Genomic DNA, 26,929 nt, shown 5'->3' with positions numbered 1-26,929 from the left:
CTGAGATATTAGTAAAACACCAGTATCACGCATCACTAATAATAAATAAATATCTGCATCAGATCAGAGATAACTACATTTACTTTGGTCGTGTTACTTTTTAGGCTGCATGGTGGTAGCATTAAAAACATTGCAGCTGGAAGGTTCAAATCCCAGCTGTAGCAAAGCCAGTTAGGAGTTTTCAGTAAGGACCTTGAAGATCTCCTTTCTTGAGTTTAATTCTGTTATGATGTGAAATCACCTGTAGCAGGTGTACTGAGCAGCTAGGAGCCTCGGCTTATATCTTCTGAAGCCAACAGCTTCTCATGTACCACAGTAGATGAGTGCATCAGTCTTCTTACAACAGAGTCTCGACCCACTCCCTTATGCTTGTCTGTGATGTTCTTATCCCACCAAAAGACAAATCTGCATGAATAAGTAAACTTCAGTATGTGAAAAATTTACATAAACCCACAGTAAAAAACAAAGGCCAAGTTTCCTGAGAAACTGAGTTTTAAAATATTTTTAAAATGACAGGTCACTCTGAGTTTAACATGCAGACTAATCATGAAAATAGTCTCCTACACCTGTATCCTGCGGTAGCTTCTGATAGAAAATAGACGGTGAAACTCTAGGATTAGAAAATCCTGACAGATCTTCGTCTCACTGTCAGTGAACATTTGTGGATTCTCCCATCTTGACCCACGACGGGAAAGGCTGCTGTTGGCTTAGCATCCAGGAAACCGCAGAGAACGTCTCGGTTTAGTAGAAGCTAACTGTTAGCATTAGCAACATCACCACATGGCAGAACTCCTCCAGGCTTGTTTTTTGTGCAGATTCGAAATTGCAACACAGTCCGTGGTAGAGCGGCATTGCTGACATTTTCTGTTTCCTTCCTCTCACTCACCTCTAGCTCCTGAAACAGGAGCGCCAGAGCTTTGATCCCAGAGATTAACTCAAAGCATGTATTTATACTAGAGACCACAGAAATTGTGTGGACAAGAAGTAGTGAACTTGAACTTAAATGTCACCCGTCACATCAGTGCTTTAGTGTAAATGCTGCTATCATCCCAACCTACCTTCCTGATGTTATCACCAGTAGAAGTGTAAATTTGTGCCGACTCTAAAAATCCTGTCCTAGTTTCCTGTTTCAGAGTGGCTGTATGATGCAGAAGTATAGACCACTGATAAACTACATGATATTATTGAGCATAAATAATCACATCGAGCCAGAAAACAATCTCACAATCTTGTGTTTACATCACCAACCTAGTGAGCCGTGGCCATGCTCTGTTGTGAGTTTGAGATGCTGATTCAGATCAGGGATTATTTCTCTAATTAGCACTCAGATAGGTTTTCTTCCTGCACATGCTCATATGTGCCATATCAGTGACTGGATCTGAAAAGCGTTTGACATTCATAGCCTGCTCCTACTTCTCACTTTGCAAATCCCAGCGAGAATTTCATCAGCAGCTTGCTTCCTGCTACTAAGCTCCCAGATTGTATTTTTCTCCTTTCCCGTCCTCTGTCTGCAGCCGTACAACATGTTAGCCGTGGATGGAGGAGTTTTTGTTGTGTTTGTGATTTTGGTTTAGCCACAAAAACACATCTGCAGAAGGAAATGGTTGCATCCTCCAGTTCAGAAAGCAAAACCAATCTAGGGTTCGGGTTGGGTTAGTGTTACTATAATGGTTTCAGGTCTGGACCACCATCATTTTGTTGGGTTGGATCCAATGAGGTTGCAGTGGTGTCTTCTTGTTTCTGTGTAGGGTTAAAAGTGTTTTGCTGCAACCTTTGCTCAGAGAAACGGGGTTTTACATCCAACAGAGCTGAGAGGTCAGTGCACAGTCACTTCTAAAGTTTGTTACTGCAGTTTTTAAACAACTCCTTTGTTTTTATAGCAAACTAGCATTATTTGATCTTCTTCACATTGCTGAGGATTTCTGGCTGAAATAATAACCTGCCCTGGGGTAACACAACTGCACCATCTCACTGCTGCTCTGCATTTACAGTTAACCTTTAAACACATGAAACTCTGAAAAAACATGTTTCAAATCTTATTTCTGATTATAATCGGTGACTCTGAGTGCATTATGCAGGATGAACATGAAAATAGTCTCCTACACATATCTCCTGCATTCGTTTCTGATAGAATACAGACGGTGAAACTCTAGGATTAGAAAATCCTGACAGATCTATGTCACACTTGTCATTCCTGGACTCGCCCATCTTGGCTCCTGACGGGGAAGGCTGTTGTTCGTTTAGTGTCCAGGAAACAGCAGAGAACATCTCCACTAGTAGAAACTAACTGTTAGGATTAACAACTTCACCACACAGCAGAACTCCTTCAGGCTTGTGTTATTTGTGTAGAGTAAACATCAGCGTTGCAGAGCAAACAGTCAGTGGTGGAGTTGTGTTGCTGTTAGACAATGAGAGGCTAGATGTCCAAATATCAGCAAATAAACCTCCAGAAAATATTCTGAAGCTGTCTTCTAGGTCCGTAAAATGGGTCACCAGGGCTTTCCCCTCCAGAGACCACCTCATGAGACATTCCTTCCTAATAGACGAGTGTTCCACACCTTTAATTTTGTGCCGTTAATTGAGTGATGCAACATTAACGGACATGACACAATTTAAAAAAAAAATGATTTTAAATCGAGAGGAGCCAGTTGAGGTGGCTCGGGCATCTGGTCAGGATGCCTCCTGGTGAGGTTTTGTGGGCACGTCCAACCGGGAGGAGACCTAAAGGTAGACCCAGGAAGCACTGGAGGGACTCTCCAGGCTGGCCAGGGAATGCCTTGGGATTCCCCTGGAGGAGCTGGCTCAAGTAGCTGGGGAGAGGGAAGTCTGGGCCTCCCTACTTAGGCTGCTGCCTCCACGACCCGAGCCCAGAAAAGCAGCCGAAAAGGGATGGATGGCAACTTTAGATACTATGAAGGGAGCATTACACTTTGGTTCAAGCTAGTAGTTAGCTTGTCATCCCTGTTTAACATGAACTCTATTTATCCAAACGAAGGCTATTCACGTAGGTAAGATGTCATTTATTTCTAACATTTTACAAAGAATCACGCTTCACATGTCGCTAAATTCCTCTCGTCTCAATATCTTGAGGATTTGGGTGACAATTTGCAGGTGGATATTACTGAATTAATAGATTACATTTATGTCATCTTTACCAGACACTAATCAGTCTCAGTTACATGTTTTATTTAATCCAATATTTTCCCCCCGTTGGATAGACCCTCTCACAGCTCCTCAGATGCTTCCTCCCGTGTGTTCAGACTATTTTAGCTCATGGAGTGACAGCCTTAAATGAGTTTGTACAATCTACCTTTCACATGGTACTCTCAGTACCAGCACCACGGCTGAGCAGGGATTCGTTCAAGGAGCTGCTTCAGACTCTGCTCCTGGTGACATTTGTAAACCTTTGATTTTACTCGTTTACAAGATGCACCCGAGTGTTCTGCTCACTTTCCTGTCTTCTCAGGATGTGTCATCTGTCTTTCACTTTACTGAGGAAGGATCTGGGGAATCAGACCGTTAGTTAGAACACATTCACTTTCACACTTATGTCTCCCACAGATGAGAGGGAAAACCGGTCATTCGTAAAGGTTTTATCTCAGCGTTTGTGCTTTTGTTTGGGAAACGATTTGCGTGTTTTTCTGCAGTTTCAGTGTCCGTAATAATTAACAACTTTTTTCAGTTTACACAGTAAGTTGTATTAATGTATTACACTAATTCAGCTCCAGTTTGTTTTTTTCTATTGGACACGGAGACAGAAGTGAGAGAAAGGGGGAGAGAGAAGGGAGAGGTGGGGGAGGGTTTTTTTTCCAGAAAAGTAAACGATAAAGGGTGAACAAGAATCTGCTACCGGATTTGTTGTGAAGCAGCTTGAAGGGTTGTAGAACCATAGAAGGCTCTATACAAAGTCATGCTGCTCAAGGACCATCACCGAGCAGAAAAAGGCTAGAAGACTGTCTTTGTGTATCATTATTTACCTGCTACTACCTGCTACTACCTGCTGCTACCTGCTGCTACCTGCTACTACCTGCTACTACCTGCTGCTACCTGCTACTACCTGCTACTACCTGCTGCTACCTGCTACTACCTGCTACTACCTGCTGCTACCTGCTGCTACCTGCTACTACCTGCTACTACCTGCTGCTACCTGCTACTACCTGCTACTACCTGCTGCTACCTGCTACTACCTGCTACTACCTGCTACACCTGTTGCTACCTGCTGCTACCTGCTACTACCTGCTGCTACCTGCTACTACCTGCTACTACCTGCTGCTACCTGCTGCTACCTGCTACTACCTGCTACTACCTGCTACTACCTGCTGCTACCTGCTACTACCTGCTACTACCTGCTGCTACCTGCTACTACCTGCTACTACCTGCTACTACCTGCTGCTACCTGCTACTACCTGCTACTACCTGCTGCTACCTGCTACTACCTGCTACTACCTGCTACACCTGCTGCTACCTGCTGCTACCTGCTACTACCTGCTGCTACCTGCTACTACCTGCTACTACCTGCTGCTACCTGCTGCTACCTGCTACTACCTGCTACTACCTGCTACTACCTGCTGCTACCTGCTACTACCTGCTACTACCTGCTGCTACCTGCTACTACCTGCTACTACCTGCTACTACAGCTGAACCTAGTCTGTAGAACTGTAAGGTCCGCACAACTGTAGACCAACTCCCTAGGTGTGGTAAAAAGTACATCGGTGTTCAAACACACTATTCGTCTTTGCTACATGAAGGCAAACAACTGAGGACACCACTGTTGGAGATCGAAAAGCAACTGGAATTCACTCAAATGCGTGTTGACAATGAGCCATGAAGCTTCTGGAAGAACATTCTTTGGACAGATGAGACCAAGCTAAAACTCTGAGAACACTGGACCCACTGTGGAACATGGAAGAGGTTTGGTTCTGGAGCCGAATGTGCTCCACAGGTTTGAAAGCTCGGGTCCTCCAGCAGAATAACGGGCCAGAAACATCAAGACTGGATCAGTTTGTTGTCTGTTAGTTGATTTAGAGCATTTATTAACTTGTAATCAGAAAGTAAAAGTTATGTCACAAACCATCATTTTACTTTGATGAAAGAGACCTGATGACTTTATCACAACAGTTACTGTTAAATGTGGGAAATGACATCACAGAAACTTGTGTTTCATGAATATAAGAGAAGAGTTTGAGCTCAGATGCTGCAAAGGATCTGTAAGACACGAGATTTGATTTAACCCTCTCCATGCACACAAAGATCCAATAAACAATGTAGCTGGTGAGGAGGAGTGATATGAGAGGAGTATTGACTTCAGGAACAAAATTAGAATTGATCTGGTGAGCCGACGGAAGATGCTTTACACTTCCTGCAGTGAATTGTTCTGCTGGTACTCAAGAGTCAACCTCTGGCACCATCTGCCTCTCATTACTCTTCCAGCCTGAAAACGAGGGTGGTCTCAGATGGCTTCCAACCCTTAACTGATGATGTGGAGGTTCTTCTCCGTTGTGTTCTTTTCTCATCAGAACTTCTCTGTGAAGAACGGTCAGGGAGCAAAGCTGCTGAGAGTTTCAGTCGTGAGAATCATCCAGTAAACAAAACTCAAAGCTGTAACTCTGTTCTTCCCTGCTGTAGATTTCTTTTTGAATGGCTTCAGTTTGAAGAAACCCTCAAACTCTGACTGGATTGACAAGCTAACGACTAGTCCCACTGATTACACTCCAACCAGTGATTGGAGATGCTTTAAAGGGGACATTTTATGACTTAATTTTTATTTATTTATTTTTTCAGTGTTATTGGTCTTATGGTCTATAATAAACATGTTCACGAAGGTCTTTCCACAAAATCCCTCTCACATAAAGTGATTTCAGGATTGTTTTGTCTGGTGTTTTTTGAGGACTAAGTAAAAATCTCGCCCTTTAACCCTCTCAGGCTCAAAATAAGTTTTGATAAAAGGACGAACAACTAAGTCCTTCAGGGGAACCTCTGAGTTAAAAAATGTTAATGAAATCCGTATGTGGAGTAACCAGGTAGGCAGGTTTTAACGTTGCAAATCTGCATCGCCTGCCTCCAGAGGGTTAAAGGTTGAATATGGAACACAAACACCACAGCAACATCTAGTGTGTGGAGGTTGTAGTTGCAACAATAGAACAAGGTTTCCAGCCACTGGGATACCTGGTTGGCTGCCGATACGTGAAATGTTTTATTTGGGTCCATCTGTTGTAGTTTCACCTAAACTCACTCAGGTTTTAGATGTTTTATGGTCGCTCCTCTCCTAAGAAGGGTAACGGCATCTTCTGGGCTCAGAAGCAGCTGCTTGACTTGCCAAGTCCGCCATTTTCCTCAGTGCCAGCCCCGCTTTGCCGAGCGGATTGCTACCGCATTTGGCAAACCGCAAAGGTGTCCTCTATGAGGCTGTGAGATGTAAACATTAACCCAGTGCCATACCTGTCAGAATAAATATTTGACCTTCATTCTGCACACCTCTGTAACGTGAGGAAATATGGGTTTTCTATCACAAAGGTGGTGTTGGACTCAGCTGTGTCAAAGCTGGGGCGCTGAGAACTTTCACCCACAGATTAAGACCTGAACGCCAGCGAGTCTGGGAGGAAACCATAACATCTGCCACCTGCAGTCTACCAGAAGATGTGTTTACATGAGTTGTACCCAGACCAAGTCAAAACATAAAGTTTAAACTTCTTTTTTCTTGATTTTAATGTTAAAGTAACCATTATCATTTTGCTCATTATAAATGTGATTAATCAAATGAATGACTATTTAGCTTTGGGGTAATTATAATGGTTTAATGAATCCATTCTTAAATAATGTTGAGAATGTTTGTTACTGACCTTCACACACACTCAAGCACAAACATTCACACACATCCACACACACCTGCTCACAGTAAAATCCAAACACATTTGATGACGCACGTTTGCTTTGAGAAGAGAAAGGTTTTTGGTAAGTTTTCAGTCTTTTGATTCAGTTCGTGTTGGACAACGAGAGAGAACAGACCTGAAAACCAAAGGGGGGGCAGAGCCTGTTGGCTCGTTCTTCCCCCCTTCTCTCACGCTGTTTCTGCCACGCCAGGCAGAATAGCTGAACCGCAACTTCTAACGCAGACTCATTACCGAGTCTTTTGATTTCTGAGTGAATTAACTTAAGAAAGAGCGTCGACAAAACGCTTTACCATCAACGTGTACCGAGGGACAACTCTGGACCGGGTCGCAGTGCATCTTTGTCTTCTTTGCCAGCCAAGGTGACGTGGATGAAACATCCTGAGGTGACGTCCCGGGTCCAACAGAGGGTCCGATTTTCGGTGAGGCAAAACACGACAGATAGCGTTTTGATGCATCTTTTCCACTAAACCTAAGTTTATTCAAACCATCACTTCACTCAGACACCTGTTTCTTCCTGAAGCAAAATCAGATGCACACATGCATTCATCTCATCTCATGTTCAATTCTCACTACACTTGGCACCCACACGCATCCATAATCACATCATATCACTCTCAATCTTCATTCACCTACAGAAGGTCTATTTGAGCATTAACAGCCTATCAACTGTTAAAAAGATTGTCCCACAAAGTTATCAATGTTGATTGTATTTCCTGTTTGTCAATTTCAAAATCATTAGTTTAATTTGAAGAATTAAAACTTTTAAACGTCAAACTGGTTTCCTCATTGAACTGAAACACAGACACTCAGATATTATCGGCAGTTTATGGATGAAAACAACCTTTGAGTCTTCTGAACAATATAAAATTTGGTTATTGATTTATTAAAATTAATATTCCGAATTAATACGTAGCATGGTTTCTCTTTCATAAAAGAGCATAAATCCATAACGCTACATTTAATGGCGAGCGTATCCAGTCTTCTATATCTGCGATATGTCTGATTTCTTACATCTAAAAGCTACAAACAACGCTTTTCTCTGTGTTTCACTTTGATGTCTTATTTTGAACTTAACCGGAAATTGTTCCGCTCACTAAATTCTCCGACCTCAGAACCGAGACTAAATTCTCGGACACCTTTCGTCTCAGTGTGTTGACACTGTGGGCGAGCTATTGTGGAAAATATCTCCATTGCATGAGCGACTTATAGAAGCCGAATCTAAACGGAATGCCCGTAGGCACCTACTGTTGCTTGATTGCACGGTAAACGTCGTAAGCCGGGTTATGGCCGTCACGCGTTACTGCATTCAGATTGCGTGCGCTTTTTAAACGGAATGCTCGGTGACACCTGCCGGAGCTTGACTGCTCGGTAAACGTCGTAAAGCGAGGCACAGCCGTTACGCGTTACTGCATTCAGATTGCGTACGTTTTTTTAAAGTCCGTATTAAAAGTGGAGCGGGATGCCTACTTGTTAATCGGGGAAATTTCAGTCTGGCCGCTACAGACAAAGAACGCTAGGCCTGGCCGGGGAGCTAAGCTAGCGCCACAGTTAGACAAATAGGGCACGCGTCCCGTTAAATTGTCATCATTTCTGGCACAGTCAGTCTGTGTCCTCACAAAACCCGCATTGGCGGTGATTCTTGTAAATCGCTACGGTGTGTAGAATCTACATTTTGCTACGTTTGTCCGTCTGATACCAACACAGCAGCGTAGGGTTTGTTATTTTTTTTATTATTTTTATTTTGGACCGGTGAACGGGTCGGCTTTCACAGCCTCCGTTGCTCGGTTCCATGCCTTTTTCTTCCATCTTGTGAAGTAGTGTGTATTCATTTCTCTATCAACAATTCCTTGTTTTACCCTGTGTCATTAAGTTAAGTAGGCTACGGTCAGTGAGACATATTAAGGAATCTGCCCGGAGTTTTACGTCGGCTCAGAAGGTAAAAACGCGAGTTGCTCTGAACTTAATGGGAGATGGACGAGACACGACAAAATCTTTCTTGCACTGTTACACCTGATGTAAGGTTCTCTGACGTTCTGCTTCCAGAACATGCCAAGACGCAGGAAATTCACCGGCCGAGCATCGCTGGTCCCTCCGCCCGCCCGAACGGGCCCGTTTTAGGCGGGTGCCGCCGGTCGGGAACAGTGGGGACTAGTGGCTGCGGTTCGGTGCCAGCTGCACTGGGTCGGAGGTGGTTCTGGTCTGCACTTCATGTCGTGAATTCGAGCAGCATGCTGTTTACAGTCATAACGCTTTTTCTTTACCTTTGTTTCTTCCAGGGGGTCAAAAACCCACCATCAACATCAAGGTTTGAAATAAACAACACTTTCTCTGCTGCTTTTAAGCTGAATAAATCTCTTGAACCTATGGTTAACCTCTCTGACAAACAGGTTGTGCTTAACCCTTTGGTTCCTAATGCTTCTCCTCTGTCATCCATGTTAGAGGCTGAACATCTCTCCAGCATGGGTGTGCAATCTTCAGGCTGTGATCCACCGCTTCAGTCAGAGGTCTGTTTTACTCGTCAGTCCGCTTCATGCACAAACCAGCTTCTTTATCGGGGCGTGATGGAAACGTCAGCCGCTGTGAAACGCTTGTGGTCTCCGGACGGAGCTACCAGGCCATTTGGGGGGTTTGTGCCCGGACATCTTGACCTTTATGTGAATGACCTTGTCACTTTTCAGTTTGTGACCTCTGCTAATACGGTGGCCAATTCTTTTCTCCTTTCACAAGGGTGTGACTTAGTCTCGGGCCTCTGTGCTCTCTTTCCTGTGATTTCTCTTACAGGTGACCACGACGACGCAGAAAACCCTGCGGTTTCCAGCAGTCCTGTGGTCAGTGGCGATATTAAAGGTGGCTCGGTGGTTGCTGCGCACACCTCTCTCACGGGCTCGGGAAGGCAACCCGGCCCGGGAGGTGTAGGTGCGTGCAGTGATGCTCTGCTCGGGGCCCCTCCTGACAAAGGGGGGGTGCTGAGTGGCTCTGAGTTTTCCGTTGCGGACTTCAACCGGTTCGGGGGAACGCCTCCTCCGAGCGGACGGGTCATTGCAGAACTCGACACTGACCTTCCTCCAATTCAGCTGACAACATTGACCTCCGACCCGGAGTTAGGTGCTGCACCTTCTACGGGGCGGAGTTCTAGTCAGTCTGTAAATACTCTGGTTAAACCGGGTTTTTCTGATTCAGTGTGGGAACCTCCATCATTCTTGGGAATAAGGTATTCTTGGCTTCAGTTTTCAGGACAGACCATGTTCCTAAAGCTAGCGTCATGTCTGTATCTGATGCTAAACATGGCTAGATTTGCTTTGACACCCGTGACACAACCATCCTTGGATCACTCCTTTTCGGAACCTCCAAGTCCAACGCCTCCAGGTCTTTGGACATCTGAACACCTACTCTTTCAGCACGATTCAGGTGACGATGTGCATCTTTTTGGTAATAGAGCTTTTAAGAGCTTAAGAACTGTTCTTTGTTATGCTTCTCCTGTCTCACAGACACGGCATAAGTTTGAGAAAAAAAAGGGGGGTGGGGAGCCTCCTCCTGCTTTGCGAGCATCATTTTCGCATTTCCAGTTCACTACTATTTCTGATCACAACAAAGTCGCCTCCGTAAAGCTGCAACACAACTTTGAGCAGGTAAAATCAGGTTCTGATCTAACAGCTAAACCATCAGCTTCGCTCCAGTTCCAAACGGGACCCTCAGGTAAATTCAAACAAGTTTCCCTGTGGGTTCGTAACACAAGATACAAACAGTTTGATAACCAAATCGCTTATGAGCCTGCTCCCACAGATACGTCCAAACTCGTGTCTCTGTGGGTCCGCAATACCAGATTCAAAACTCTATTCTGACCGACTATTCTGACCGGATTCTTTTCCACTGACTGGTGGACCGTTACAAATTCTCTCGTTTGTGGGATGAATTTTTAACAAATGTGATATCCTTTGTTTTTTTTTTCAGGTTACCTGCCTCCAGCCAGGGTCCTGTTACTAACTCACATCTTTAGGGATTACTAACCTACTGATTTACATTTTTAGAACTGATTTACATCTCTATCTTTTTATTAGTGCTTTGTGTAGCATGATTATATTTGATTACAAAGTTAATTTTATTTTGTTACTATTTCCCTTAAAGGGCCACAAGCCAATTTGCCCTTCATTTTCATGATTATTTCCTTTATATATATGCCTTTAATTAATGCAGCCTGCTGAGTTTCACATATCAGTTAGGATTTACTTTCTTTTATTTGTGTTTTCCCGGCATCACGTTTTTACATGACACGTAGAACAGGGTGCAGTACATTTCTTCTTTAGATAATTCACAAAAGGCACCCACATTTTCCCAGAGGCACCCATAGATAGGTTTTGATTGATTTCTTTGTTTTGCATCAAATGCTATCTGTCGTGTGGGCTGTCTCACTTTGTCTCCTTCTCCGAGCTCGTATGGACTACATCCCATCAGAGGGGCCGTCTTCACCATCCTTCAACTGGTTTTCTGTCGCATGGGGCTTCGGTCGTGGTTCGAGATGGGTCGAGGTCGTCACTGGACTTCGCCTGGACTACGCCTGAGGAATACATCACCTGCCCAGCTCCGTGTGGCACACGAGCTGCTTATCCTTTGCATACCTTTGCATTATTGCTGATGAAATTAACTGCTATTGAAATAGCTCTGCTTTCAAGATTTCCTAAGTGGATTACTTTACAATGATTGCAACAGTTTTGGCCTTAATCATCTGATCAGGATAGACTCCCTTCTACACGAGACCTGTGGTGACACTTCATCGTTCCTGCCTTCATCTGGGATGTCTACCTTCACGAGTACATCACGTTATTGTGTTTGTAACGGCAGGTGGCCTGTGCTTGACCACCATGTCGTCACAAAAAGGGGGGGTATGTAACGTGAGGAAATATGGGTTTTCTATCACAAAGGTGGTGTTGGACTCAGCTGTGTCAAAGCTGGGGCGCTGAGAACTTTCACCCACAGATTAAGACCTGAACGCCAGCGAGTCTGGGAGGAAACCATAACATCTGCCACCTGCAGTCTACCAGAAGATGTGTTTACATGAGTTGTACCCAGACCAAGTCAAAACATAAAGTTTAAACTTCTTTTTTCTTGATTTTAATGTTAAAGTAACCATTATCATTTTGCTCATTATAAATGTGATTAATCAAATGAATGACTATTTAGCTTTGGGGTAATTATAATGGTTTAATGAATCCATTCTTAAATAATGTTGAGAATGTTTGTTACTGACCTTCACACACACTCAAGCACAAACATTCACACACATCCACACACACCTGCTCACAGTAAAATCCAAACACATTTGATGACGCACGTTTGCTTTGAGAAGAGAAAGGTTTTTGGTAAGTTTTCAGTCTTTTGATTCAGTTCGTGTTGGACAACGAGAGAGAACAGACCTGAAAACCAAAGGGGGGGCAGAGCCTGTTGGCTCGTTCTTCCCCCCTTCTCTCACGCTGTTTCTGCCACGCCAGGCAGAATAGCTGAACCGCAACTTCTAACGCAGACTCATTACCGAGTCTTTTGATTTCTGAGTGAATTAACTTAAGAAAGAGCGTCGACAAAACGCTTTACCATCAACGTGTACCGAGGGACAACTCTGGACCGGGTCGCAGTGCATCTTTGTCTTCTTTGCCAGCCAAGGTGACGTGGATGAAACATCCTGAGGTGACGTCCCGGGTCCAACAGAGGGTCCGATTTTCGGTGAGGCAAAACACGACAGATAGCGTTTTGATGCATCTTTTCCACTAAACCTAAGTTTATTCAAACCATCACTTCACTCAGACACCTGTTTCTTCCTGAAGCAAAATCAGATGCACACATGCATTCATCTCATCTCATGTTCAATTCTCACTACACTTGGCACCCACACGCATCCATAATCACATCATATCACTCTCAATCTTCATTCACCTACAGAAGGTCTATTTGAGCATTAACAGCCAACTGTTAAAAAGATTGTCCCACAAAGTTATCAATGTTGTTTGTATTTCCTGTTTGTCAATTTCAAAATCATTAGTTTAATTTGAAGAATTAAAACTTTTAAACGTCAAACTGGTTTCCTCATTGAACTGAAACACAGACACTCAGATATTATCGGCAGTTTATGGATGAAAACAACCTTTGAGTCTTCTGAACAATATAAAATTTGGTTATTGATTTATTAAAATTAATATTCCGAATTAATACGTAGCATGGTTTCTCTTTCATAAAAGAGCATAAATCCATAACGCTACACCTCTAAATGCCCCGTGGAGGTATTATTATTTTTATAAATATAGCTTAATGTTCCATGTTCAACCTTTAACCTTTTTCTGTTCGTGTCCATTTTCTTCAACCAAATATGCTGTGTTACAGGATCTGCCTTCAGGAAAAATTAAGCACCCATCCTCCAGGCAAGCAAATGTTATTGTTCCCCAGAGACCGGAGGATTGGCTGCAAATGCCCTGCTGCCTGTTCATTGGTCTAGCTGTCTGCAGCATGTAAATGGGCAGTGTCTGCACCTGTGGGTGCAGGATAAAAGCCTGCGTAGTGCAACTTTCAGGAGAGATCTGAGTCATCAGAGCGATCACTAAAATACTACAAACTCCAAAATGTGTTCATGTTGTTATTTTATGTTGCAGTGCCACATACCACAGTGGTGCTGTGGTTAGCTAGAGGTGTTGTCTTGCAGCAAGAAGGTCATGGGTTCAAATCCTGGCCTGGGCTCTTTTTACAAGGAGTTTGCATGTTCTCCAAGTGCATGGGTGGGTTCTGTCTATGGCTTAGTCCCACAGTTCAAAAGCGTGTCAGGTTGATTGTCCTTAGGTGTGACTGTGTGCATGAATGGTTGTTTGACCTGTGTGTCTCTGTATTGCTCCACGATGGACTGGTCACCTGTCTAGGGGTCTGTTTGCCCGGAGACTGCAGGAGATGGGCACCAGCCCCCCGTGTTTCCATACAGAAAATGGAAGAATGGTCCCACAAGCCAATTCATAACAAAGCCTAATTGCACCTACCTACGTCCCATCCATGGTATGTTCAATTCAATTCAATTCAAGTTTATTTATATAGTGCCAAATCACGACAAGAGTTGTCTCAAGGCACTTCACATAATAAACATTCCAATTCAGGTCAGTTCATTAAGCCAATCAGAAATAATGTTTCCTATATAAGGAACCCAGCAAATTGCATCAAGTCACTGACTAGTGTCAGTGACTATACAGCAATCCTCATACTAAGCAAGCATAAAGCGACAGTGGAGAGGAAAACTCCCTTTTAACAGGAAGAAACCTCCAGAGAATCCTGGCTCAGTATAAGCAGCCATCCTCCACGACTCACTGGGGATCGAGAAGACAGAGCAGACACACGCACACACACACACACAACACGCACACACACACACACGCACACGCACAATAATGTGTCTATAGTTATATTGTGATTTCTTAGTAAATATTGTATTTGGTGAAAGATGAACTTTATTGTATTTATCCTAGTGAATCTATAATTAAATGGGTAAACTAGTAGTAGCACATCCAACGTCAAGGAAAGCAAAATGTTATTATCAGGAGAGGGAGAATGTTTTAGTGGTTAGCAGCAGTGTGCTAGTTGATGGCCCCCTCCATGAGGCCACCACAGCTCAGCAGCAGAGCCGGATTCACGCAAAGGCAAAGTAGGCACGTGCCTAGGGCCTGATTGGCTGGATGGGGCCCAGACAGAGGAACAAAATTATAAATAAATAAATTAAAAATTAAATGTACAAATGTCCTATGATAGAATTTGTAGCTAGGACTCCTATCTACAATTTGTTTCAATAATTTATCAATTAACTAAAAATAGTGACAATGTTTATCTTAACCATAGACCGTTTCATTGGCTACGTCACACCTCTGGGGTCCACGGACAAGTATACGCGTCTTTTGAACAGGTCTGATTTGGGACGCTGTAGCAGCAAGACTCCGCCTCCCTGAGTTTCGGTTTCAATTCGGCTTTAAAAAGGAGATTATAAACTACACCCCAGTTTTTAAATTTTGTTAATAGGCAATGTAAAAGCGGAGTTATACTAAACTAAAAAATGACCTATTTTTAGACAATCTGATAACTTGTCAAAACAGCGGTTATCTGTGAGCGGGAATGTGCTTGTGAACATAAAAAACCCACAAAAACACGAGATCCTTTTGCTGTTGGTGGAAGTCTCACATATTCAGTTGACAAAAAGCATCATTATGTAGCTGAGAGAGAGAAAGGAAGGCTGCACGAGCAGTGGCGGAGCTTGATATGTGCAACATGTGCGGCCGAACAGGGCAACTACCCCTGACTGCATCCCGGAGATCGGGGCGGGGCTAAATGTGGGCGGGGTCAAACGTTTAGAGGTGGGCGGAGACAACTATTTGACTCCTGCGTCCTGCCCCACTCTCAATGGAACCAGGAAACCGCTATGCTATATGTGTGTGTGCAATGCTGTGACAGGTGTCGGGACAGAGGGAAGTAGCTGCCAAAATGGAGGTAAGCTAGGATTTTTCTTTCTCTGTTTTAACAATATCGAGGACCAATGTTGGGCGAACGTTTTATAAACTTGGAAATTAAAGGTTTTTTTCCCATTATGAGTTTTAGATGATACATATAGCCTATTTTACACATGCGGGGCGACTTACTTTTGAGGAGAAATGTTTACAGGGTTCCCACGGAGTCTTAATGAATTTATGAATTTGAAAGTAATACCTTTAAAAGACTGGCGAAACCCTTCAATTTTGGCATCTGGGTCTTAAAATTTGTGTTGGATGTAAGTTTTCTGTACTGCATTTTTCTTCTGAAGTTCATCAAAATATTCCAAACAAGTGATGACACCAAGAGAAGCACTATTTTTAGACATTTATTTCAATTTTGTGTCTTTACTGTTTGCACTGTTGCTTTTATACAATAGAAATACTGCAAGGAATTAGTGTAATAAAATTAGCAATAATAAAAAAAATGTCTTAAAATTAAACTAAAATATAGGCAACAAAAATTATTAAGGTTCTAATGTCAAACCAGATCGGTTATATTTTTAACCATTTGTTTAAAAATATAACCGATCTTCTACCAAGTGCCCACCCAGTGTTTTGTCAAAATATATTGGTAAAGTTGTATAGATAAATAAATGAAATTAGTTCAATAATTTTATTTTATTTATTTACTTTTTTGCTGATAGTGCCGTGAAATAGGTATTAATTTTCCATATGGCTTTAGAAAGATCTTAAACAGACTTAAATTTAAGTTGAAGAAACCTGTAGGAACACTTTTATAGCTTTGGGGAGATATGTTGTGTAGTCATGATTACTTTTTGGTGGAAAATATATTTTACAGGGGGATATATGTTAGTTTTTTAAGCTTTTTATGTTCGTATCTGAGTTCTACACCTGATGGGCTTTATTATTATGGTTAGAGTGCTAATCTGATGTGTGTAATTATATAAACGTTTTGCTCAGTCAAGTGTCAACAGAATAACATGAATGTTTTCATAGTGAATGAATGTTGTCATTGTATCACCAAGGTCTGAGGAAGACAGAGTGCAGGCACGAAAAAGACGGAGAGAGGAAAGAGTAAAACAGGTGAGAGACAATTTGATTATTTCTTGTAGTTCAACTGTTGCTTGCAGACTGAAGCATAATTCCTTCACTTATTTCAGGGCCTGGAAGTGGTCCCTCCTAAGAAGTCCTGCCATACTGAATTAGTCTGTGCAGCATCAGGTATTGTTCAAACAAGTATTATTGTACACAACCCCCTAGGTTGTCGAAATGGGATGTGGGAAGATTCAAGATTCAACCTTTTGTCATATGCACAGCTAGAAAAACACGCTTTCTGCACAATGAAATTGTTACTTTGCCAAGATTAGAAAATTAAGACCGTTCCAGACAGATCACTTTTTTTTTCAAAGCAAGTTTTTCAGTCATTTCTCTATTTTCATTAAACCAGAATACTAAGCAACTGATCTTTTTTACAACTTGCATCGTTAATATGCTTTTTATGAACCACAATCTTTTTCCTTTCTAGCAGAGGCTGAGAACTTGCTGGAACTGGACTTTTCTTGTGTCATTGTTTCTTCTCCAACCTTTATTTTAATTAGAGGTGTCAAATAATTCCATTACTTGCATTTAATTTTTTACAGCCATGATTAACGTGTTATATATTTTAATTATGTTTATCATTTTTAATCTACTGCTTCTTTATGGGACTTTTAAATAAACCAATTTCTTTTCTTGTTCTTGAAGGGTTGATGTAAACTCATAAGTTGAAGGGTTGACGTTACAGTGACAAGACCGGTGAGAGATTAGCTGCAGCAGTGTTTATTTCAGCGACCTTGTTATCTTTACTCCGTTTTTTTCCCCCTTCTTGCAACTTTTTCCAAAGTTATTGTTACCATTTGGATGTAATGGGTGTGTCGCTGAGTATCAAGGCTGCTGACAGCTTCTCTCCTGTATCAGACGCACCTCCGTGCTGCAGTTTGGAAAGACCACAGCATCAGCTGTTTGGCTAGCTGTTAGCATTGAAAATAAGGCTTATATTATGTACAGTTATTAGATTAAATTAAAAGATTACATTACTTTCAGATCATACATAATTAATGTAAAATATGTTTTTAATCTCTTGACAGCAGTAATTTTAATATTGTCTTTATTTTTGATTAGGAGAATTCTCTGCTTGAGGACACCTTTGAGGCAGCAAGGTGGTGTACCACAAGGTCCTTCAAAGGAAGCCTTTCCCTTCCCCAGGTCATCACCATGGACAGGGAAGCTTGCCGGAGGGCAGTGGAGAGGTTATGCTTCTGTGATGGCCTGGATGAAGAGGAGATGAACGATTGCAGGGAACCGTTCCTGTACATGTTTAGTTTTCAGTCAGACTATGAGGAGTTCTGCAGAGAAATAGAGGACAAAAGGAAGATGAAGGTGTTTTCTGGTTTTGAAATGCCATAGTACAGCGGTGTCACAGTTTTTGCAATTCTTTTTCCTCCTCACATTGTTTTTTTGGAGGTTCTCTTGTTTTTTGTGTGCTTTTTGGTTCATTTGTTTGTACTTTTTTTTTTATTCCTGTGTTGGCTGTTGTTTGCTCTATTAAATTTACCTTTTTTGAAAAATTTAGTCTGCATTCTTGGGTGTCTCACACAATGTCTCACCACCCCGCCTCAAACCCTGGCGTGTTTTAAGAAGTATCAGCACAATTTAAGTCTCTGTTCCTCTTAATGTAGCAGATATAACTGAGTGTACAACAAATTTACCCGTGTCTATACTGTTTTACACTCACTTGGGAAATGACTATTAAAATAAAGGCAGCATTGATAAAATCAACTATTAAAATGGTTTTGACAGGTTCAAAGAATAGTCTTATAAATGCTTGAACCTTTTATAGAGGTACCAAAAGTATAGCTAAAAGACACAAATACCTATGTGCTATAAATACACATACCATACAAAAGTAGAAAAAAGATTAAAAATATCAGAACAGATTGGATCAAAAATGGTGCCTGTAATTATCTGCTCTTTAAAATTATCATGACATCCAGCAAACAAGTCATTTGATTACCAATGTTATGCTTTACATGGGTTTTGTGGGTTTTTAGGGCTTTCTAATCCTTAGAAAGGGGCTACTCGCAGTTTCCTGGTTCCATTGAGAGAGGGGCAGGAGTAAAATAGTTGTCTCCACCCACCTCTAAACGTTTAACCCCGCCCACATTTAGCCCCGCCCCGATCTCCGGGATGCAGCCAGGGGCTACTCGAACAGGGCGGCAGTCTGCAGGGGGCGGCATTTAATTTCCTTTTTTTTTTTCTAAAAAAATTTTTTTAGCATCAACCAATACATAAACAAAACATAGAAATCGCATGTTCTTAATAATAATAGTGATGATAATATTTCTGTAATAAAAGCACAACAAAGTGTAACCCATATCAACTACTCCCTGTCACATGACCCACGTCAGCTGATGTGAGGTCCCTCTTCTGATTGGCTCCTTCCAGTCGCGGCAACCATGAAAGCTGCTCCTGCCTTGGCTGTAAGCTTGTTGCTTGTAGAACGGCATTGGAAAACAAAGCGTTTTTTCCCCCTCAGTTCATTTATACTCTCATTTTACCTCAGCGGTAAGTGTTCTTAACATCTACCAATAACACCCTTTTACTTGTCAGTGACCAGTCGATCGTTTTCGCTATAAAAATGACCTTGTTCGGCGGAGTTCCCACCGCGAGCAGAACTCCGGTTCAAAAACGCTGTTTTTGAAACACTTTTATTTACTTAAGCACTTTAATGGGCTTAACTTGAAACCAAGAGCAATCGAATGATTATTGTTATGTGTTGCCTTGAATTCGGCTATGCTGTCTGTCAGACAGTTGTTTTCCTTTATTGTTGTTTTTATATTTGTTTGTAGCAAACGCTACTGGAATGTATAGATTGAGCTACGTAGCCAAGATGATTAATAATTGACCTGTTGTACATTCGTGATATGTTTACCGGTAAACTGAATAGAACTTGATGTGCTAATGAACGTTTCTCTGGCCTACAGGTCAGGTTTTTTCCCCCATGTTGAACTGATCTTCTTCATATTGAAGTGGCGAGCTGGTAGGACCATTCTTTCTTTTTGGAATCGGGAAATTAGCTATTATTTACCCCATGAAAAACGGAGCGGCAGCGGGCCGCTGGAGGTGCCCTGCTAGTATGATCCCGATTAAACTGTAAACTGCCATAAAATCAAAACTATAATAGCTAGTGCGGCAGTGGCGGCTGGCCAGTAGAGGGCGATAGGGCGCCGCCCTCCCAGTTTTTCCGTGTTTTTAATTTTTATTTTAAAAAATAAATAAATAAAATTAACAATAATCACATATTCTAGGTTAATTGTGTGTTTTGTAACAAAAATAAATCATATATATATATATATATATATATATATATATATATATATATATATATATATATATATATATATATATATACAGGGACGAAATTTTGATTTCAGAAGTGGGGGGGACACAGCAGGCTTGTGCGGATTTGGGGTGGGGGGTTTTATGTAAAGACCCCTTGACACGTCACGTGCCCATCTCAATAATTTTTCCATCCTCTATATATATATATATATATATATATATATATATATATATATATATATATATATATCAAAGTTAAAAAATGTACAACTCTATTATTATTTTTATTATAATTATTGAAGAGCAGTTTTGGCTGTTGACAATGGATAGGCCATTGTATTTATTGTTTTGGGTCTTTTTTTATTGTTTTTGGTGCAACATTTTCTAACAGGGAGTGAGATTCCTTTTTTATTCAATTTTTGTTTGTTATTTTTATTCATTTAGAAGTTCTGGTTCTGGACATTTCAATGTTAAATGAAGGTTTATTTGTTGCATTTTAAAGGGTGTACTTGCATTATTATGATATATTAACATTATATTAGTGGTTATTTTGGTCTAGATAATGTTGACAATGATATCGTTTATCATCAACAATTTGTTGGACAAAATATCGTCCAGCAAAATTTGTTACTTTCCCAGGCCTAGTCAAAAGTATAAAAATTATTTATACATAAACGGTCACTCCTGAGATCTGGCATTTTGTTCATTTGCTGTGTTAGAGGACAAGCTGAACTAATGTTTTACACATGATCATCACCCTAACATTTGAGTGTATAAAAACATATTAAATATTTTTTTTCCCTTAAAAGTGTTTAAACAGTTGTTGCATTTCAACACACAAAAAATAAAAGGAAAAAATAAGATAAATCTAATGAAAAGTGTACATCTTTGACATTAAGCTTAAAAAAATCTGTTGACGATGATGATACTGTTCATTTTTCAGAGCTTTTTAATGTGAACATATACATTGCAATAGATAAGTTTACAATAAAGTTAAATGATAAAAGTTTTGAAGTTACACTTCTACTACTACTACTACTAGTAATAATAATTATGATGATAATAGTAATAATAAAAAAAATTATAATAATACGAATAAATTGTGTCTGAGGAGTCAGTTATGTGGAGGAGATGAGTTTGTAAAAGTTAGTTTTGAGTATGTTTGTGAAGGAGGAGGTGAGTCTGAGCTTAATGCAGGGGTGTCACATGTTCCAACTTACGTTTTGACTTTGAAAGAAGTCTCTTATATCCACTTTTCGTTTTCTTGACATGCTGCCTCCTGGCTGTGCCTAACTACCAAAGACTCACAAATGAACACTTATTCAAATGTTATGTAATGGAAGCTGAGCTGAGCTCTGATATTACACAGCGTCTAGTTGACGATGTGACTCAGTACCGGTGTTCCCTAGCGGCTCCAAACTAGCAAAACAACGTGAGCATGTTCTGACTGTTTACAACTTGAGTGACAGCAGCAACAGCCAATAATACGTTAGCAAGTATCAGCAGAGCCAATAGATTAGCTTTTGGGCGGGTCTAATAGGAAACCGGTTTCCGTTTCGGTCCTAGTGCTCAACCAAATCCATTTAATGGAGCGTAATATTGTTTTTGGACGGAAAAAAGTGCAGGGGACCAAAACTGCCTTTTGAAAAAGTGGGGGGGACATGTCCCACCCGTCCCCCCCCAAAATTACGTCCCAGTATATATATATATCTATATTGGTCTCTGCCGGTCTCTGCCGATCTCTGCCGAGCGGTGGAGGCTGTGTGCTGTTTTTCAATCGCCCAAACAGGACGAGACCAGCTGTCCAATTGATGACAAGAATATCAAAGGGTAGGAATGGGAATCTATCCAATCAGCGTCGACGTTGTTTCAGACCGTTTCAGAAGCATGATGGGCGATGGAGCTACAGCCAAAGGATTCGTTGGTGTTCGGTAGAACTCGGCAGAGTCGTTTTTGGTCGTGACGCAGATGTAACATGGACGCCGCCGGTGACTACAACCAACATGGATACCGGATCTCAGCAGCCTCTGAATTCAGTTCGGTCTCTTCTCCAGTATCCGTTCGAGAGGAGAACTGTGGTGGAAAAACTTAATGTCAAAGAGCTTGGACCAGATCAGCCCGACGTAAAGATAAGCCAGCAGGAGAAGGAGAGAGGTAAACTGTACACACGAGGCTTCTCCCAAAATTGGTACACCAGGAAGGCTTGGCTAGCTGGATGCAATCACGCTAATGCGTTATTTTGCTTTCCGTGTTTGTTATTCAAAACGGCTGGGACAGATAAGGCATGGATGAGTCAGGAGTTACAGACATGAAACATTTTTCTGAGAAGGTGAAGAAACACGAGTCATCCCGGGCACACATGGACAACAACACGGTGAAGCTAGCCATGCTAGGCAGCAGAGCAGGGAACAACAGCAGCTGGGTGCAGAGGTAAGCTGTACATTACATTTCTGTGAACAAGACAATCAGAATCAGAAATCCTTGGTTGTCCCACAAACCGGGACATTTGTTCAATAACATGTTTAATGTGCAATAACTGTAAAAACTAATTTCAACACACATACTTATTATACATATTTAATCACGTAAATGTGTATTTCATGTAAATTTGTACATACATCAATCTGATTCCATTTTACTTGTTACACTTCTGCTGCAGCAAACAAATTTCCCAGCTTTTGGGACAATTAAACATTTCTGATTCTCAATTAGATGTTTTTACCTCAAATGTAAAAACATCTGATTGAGAATCAGAAATGTTTTATTGTCCCAAAAACTGGGAAATATGACATTTGTAAGAGGATACTGATGACATTATTTCCTATGAAAGTGTTTCCTTTGTACTTATCTGTTGTTTTTTATTTATCATATGACAGGTTTTTCACACCATCCTGAGCCATGCAAAAGAAGATTCTTGTCACCACACCCATGACCACAGCCGAATCAGAAAGGTGCTTTTCTACTTTAAAGAGGATTAAGACTTTCCTTGAGGAACACCATGACACAGGATGGGCTGAATGCTCTTGCCATGCTCTCCATGGAAAAAAAAAGCTTGTCACAAACATTCCTGACTTCAATAAAAAGCTAATCGAGAGCTTTGCCACTCAGAAGGACAGAAGGGCAAAATTTCTGTACAAATGAGGTATCACACACACACACACACACACAAATGCATCCACTTGATCTTTGTATAAAGTTGACCTTGGCACAACACTCCAGAAATATTTAACAGTGTAAATTTCTGGCATTTTGTCTAAGTGGTGTTTACTACCATTACTGTAACAGTGACCTGCTCATAATTTTTGGTGTTCACTCAAATGTTGAAATTAAACAAAATGTTTTTGTTACTTGCCTCTTGCATTGCCTATTTACCATTTATGGTCGTGTTATTTTATGTGCAATTTAATGCAGTATTTTTCAACCTTGGTCTGCAAGGCAGCGTGCCAATAGTCAGACACACCTGGATTAATCAGTTTGTCCAATAATGTAAGACAGGAAATAAAAGAGCTGTGCTTAATTCAGGAAATAGTGAAGTTGTGCAGAAAGCTCAGAAAGCACAAGTTTGTTTAAAAATAAAAAAATAGCACAGCCCCACCAAAAATATTTTTCACCAGCCGCCACTGTAGAGCGGTCTTTTTTTAGCTGAAAGTTGAGACTCTCGCCTTTCAGCACATCTGTACTGTACAAGTCGATGATGCCATCATGTTGCGTTAAGTGTGTCTATTTCAGTAGAACTTTGACGAGTGGTGAGAAGGTGGCCAGGAGCTGGATGTTGTATTCAGTTAGCAAACGTTGTTATATATACACTCCTAGCAATTTGAAACAAAGTTGTAGGTGTAATGTTTTTTCGTGTGTGTGTGTGGGTCACAGGGGGATCTCGCACAGGGCGCCATTTAGGCCAGCTCCGCCTCTGTGCACGAGTAAAAAGAGGTGCGCAAAAAGGAGCCGCTTCGCAGGGAAAGTAGTGGCGCGAACGGAGTAACAACAAACAATTAGACAGATATTGACGGTAAACTTTGTATTTTGGAGCGATCCGGACAGATATATTGTCTCTGCAGTTTAGTAGGCTTTTATTAGGGTTATTTAAAGGATGATGAGAAGGATAAATGTCCACCAGGCAGTTCAGATAGTATGGCTGTTTTTTGAACTGGAAGCAGAGGAAGTGGACGGAGACTCGCAGCCGGAGTCTGAGGCAAATAGCGAGGATGTTGATGATGTGGCAGATCCATCCTTCCTCATAGAAGAGTTGGGTCATGATGAGGTAGAGGATGAAGGCAGAGATCCAGCTCCTCGGAGATCCAACAAGAGGAGTGGGCGGCGCCGCGCAGCTGTCAGATCTCGGCGTGAGACGGAGCCACTCTTCTCTCTCCAAAATCCATGTATATTATTGCCAAATTAATAAATAAGTATAAATTCAGATAGTCCAGGTTGTCCTGAAATTAATGATACCCCATAAGGCAATATTTATTGATTTATTAGAAAATACAAAAGAAAAACCAAAATGAGTCAAAAACGGTGATTTACACTCTGGATCCCAGAGAGCTAATAATTTTTTTAAATTAGTTATTTGCTATATTTAGTCATATTTTTATAAATGTACAGTCTAGATTACCAGTCTAAATGATAAAAAACATTCGTCATAAATGTTTGTTGGTTTCACAGTAAAATAAACAACTTTTTTCCTATTCAGATTTTATGTTTTTGAGTGATTTAAGGTCTAATATGCAACCCCTTTATGTCCAAATATAAAAAATAGGTATAGATTCATAAAGTCCAGGTTGTGCTGAAAAGATTGATACCACATAAGGCAGTGGTTATGGTTTTTATTTTGGAAATACAAAGGAAAACTCACGGCAAATTACACCCTGGACCCCAGAAGGTTAAGGCGCCACCCAATTAAGGACGTCAGAGAAGCGGTCAGAGTTAGAGCGGGACACAACAAAGCTAGCAGGTGTTTTTGAGTAGGCTAACTTTCACGATGCTTTCGGGTGTGGCAAAACGGAAAAAAAAATGAAGAGGAACTAAAGAAGAGACAGCGGGGGGGGGGGGGGGGGGGGGGGCTTTACAGAAGTTTCTGTCGGGCTGCTCGGGCAGCCGTCCGACAGCTGTGAACATGCTCGAGTCAGCAGAGCCAGAGGCCGGGCCCAAGTCAGACCCGGAGGAGACACAACCCGAAGACGCAGTGGAAGATGAAATAAAAATGCAGCCTGCCTAGTGTAGTCCATTTATTTAATCCGGCTCTGCTCAGCAGAACATCATTGTAGCTTCTTCTGGGGAGAAAAACACTTAGAGAGAAAATAAAGTTAACAGCTGAAATTTCAGAAAGTAATACAGATAAAGAGCAGATTGTAGAAGAAAGCAGTAGAGTGTGAAAAGTGGTCAGTGTATCCTCCAGCAGTCTAAGCCTATAGCAGCATAACTACAGAGATAACTCTGGATAATCTATCCTATTTAGATGGAGGCATGTTGGAGGCAGGGCAAGGGAGAGCCGTCTTTACCGACTGTACACTCCACCTCCCTCTACTCCCCCACTTGCTCCAGGATCCTCCACTGGTACTATACCATACCACCGTTCTCTTGTCATCCTGGCACCAGTCGTACCATCTCCCTCCTCTCTAGGCCTTCTCTTCATAAAACCTTCAAGGAATACACCCTCGCCTGCCACATCTGTGCACACAATAAACCCAACAACAAGCCTTTCTGGACTCCGGCATCCCCTCCCTACACCCAAGAGGCCCTGGTCCCACATAGCAGTAATATACTTTATTACTGGTTTGCCACCATCCAAAGGTATGACCACCATTCTAACAGCTATTGGTCACTTTTCTAAGGCCTGCCATCTTGTTCCTCTCAAGCGACTCTGCACAACTCTCCAGATTGCCAAACTCCTATTCAAGCATGTCCTCCGACTGCTTGGCATACAGCAGGACATACTATCAGATCTCATTCATTCTCAACATTCATGTTAATTTATTCATTCTTTTTTCTCATTAACAAATGAATCCCATTAATATTTATTAAAATTTTGTTGCACAAATTTGATTTTAAAAGACATTTTATTTATTGTTGGATCTAGTTTGTCATCTAGTGTAGGTCCCTTAAATAAACAAATGTCCAGTCTCTCTAACGTTGACATTTTCTCACACGTTCAGGTTATTTATGTCATGATGTAATTACATCTGCTGAAGATATTTAAATTACTAAGATGAAGGCTGCATGATGACAGGGTTCTGGTTGTTACAGCCAAGAGGTAGACCTTCTTTTATTTAAGTGATTGCAGGAAGACGGGAAAATGCCAAATATAATGATACATAATGGTTTTTCTTGGAAATCTCCCACTGTGAAGATGTGTCTGAGGGTCATCCTGTTCACAAGAAAATAAATCAACGTTTAGATGGACGAGGAGAATGATCTGCTGTTAATAGAAGGTCCAAAAGTAAAGAAGGACGTGAACAAAAGACTCAAAGCAAACCAGAGAAAAAGCACCAAAGTTAAAGAACAAACTCTGAGGAAAGTTATACACAAGAACAACAACAAACTGTTGTCCAGCCGTTTGTGATGCAATTTTCCTAACTTTAAAGCAACTTGTCAAAAGAAATGATTTATAAACTCAGGAGGAAGAAAACAGAAAATAAATGGGAGAAATCAGAGACAGTGACATGTCGGGGGTATAGAAGCACTGCCAGGCTGAGTTACACTGAAGTGGAAAACAAATGTAGCCTCAGTCATCAAATACCGATTCTTTACATCCGACCAAGAGACTGGAGGGAAACGTGAGTGTGGGTTGTACGCCTTTTCAGAGCAAGACGGTTTCTTACTTGTCTGATTGATGAGCATTCTGGGAAACATCATTCTGAAGTCCTAGTGCTCTCCAGGGGATTTATTAGCATCCCATTATGTTCATCTCACAGTAGCAGCCTTCCTTGTACACTTGTGGCAGGCAGCTGAGTGATGGTGGTTTGTTGTTGCTCTGGAACATCCCCAATGTGAGCTTTTGGGCTTGGATCCAAATTGCTGCTCCTCTATGATCTTTTTTGGATCACTGTTCACATCTCTGCTTAGATGTAATAAATATTTTATCCAGTGTGAGGTGACAGCAGTTTCAGGACCTCTACAGAGGGTAGAAAAAGTCTCCTTGCCTTCAGCGCTGCCAGATTT

At 41.5% G+C, this 26,929-nt stretch overlaps 1 protein-coding gene across 6 annotated transcripts in view; it reads left to right on the top strand.

Annotated features, from left to right (window-relative positions):
* The window catches only part of LOC107395515 (alpha-1,3-mannosyl-glycoprotein 4-beta-N-acetylglucosaminyltransferase C), a 120,185-nt gene that overhangs the window by 22,048 nt on the left and 71,208 nt on the right, over window positions 1-26,929 (top strand). Inside the window, exons 4-6 of one of the 6 annotated variants that reach the window (XR_011520297.1) lie at window positions 13,787-16,474; window positions 16,552-18,994; window positions 19,414-19,777. The exons of 2 other annotated variants lie outside the window; for them this stretch is intronic. The gene's annotated coding sequence lies outside the window, so the exon portion shown is untranslated. 3 more of the 6 variants (XR_011520296.1, XM_054737476.2, XM_070550224.1) reach the window with 3 other exon arrangements.

This window comes from Nothobranchius furzeri, chromosome 4, assembly GCF_043380555.1.
Source record: "Nothobranchius furzeri strain GRZ-AD chromosome 4, NfurGRZ-RIMD1, whole genome shotgun sequence".
NCBI classification, from domain to species: Eukaryota; Metazoa; Chordata; class Actinopteri; order Cyprinodontiformes; family Nothobranchiidae; genus Nothobranchius; species Nothobranchius furzeri.
Note: the sequence above shows the minus strand (reverse complement) of the source record. Positions and strands in the feature narration are given on the sequence as shown.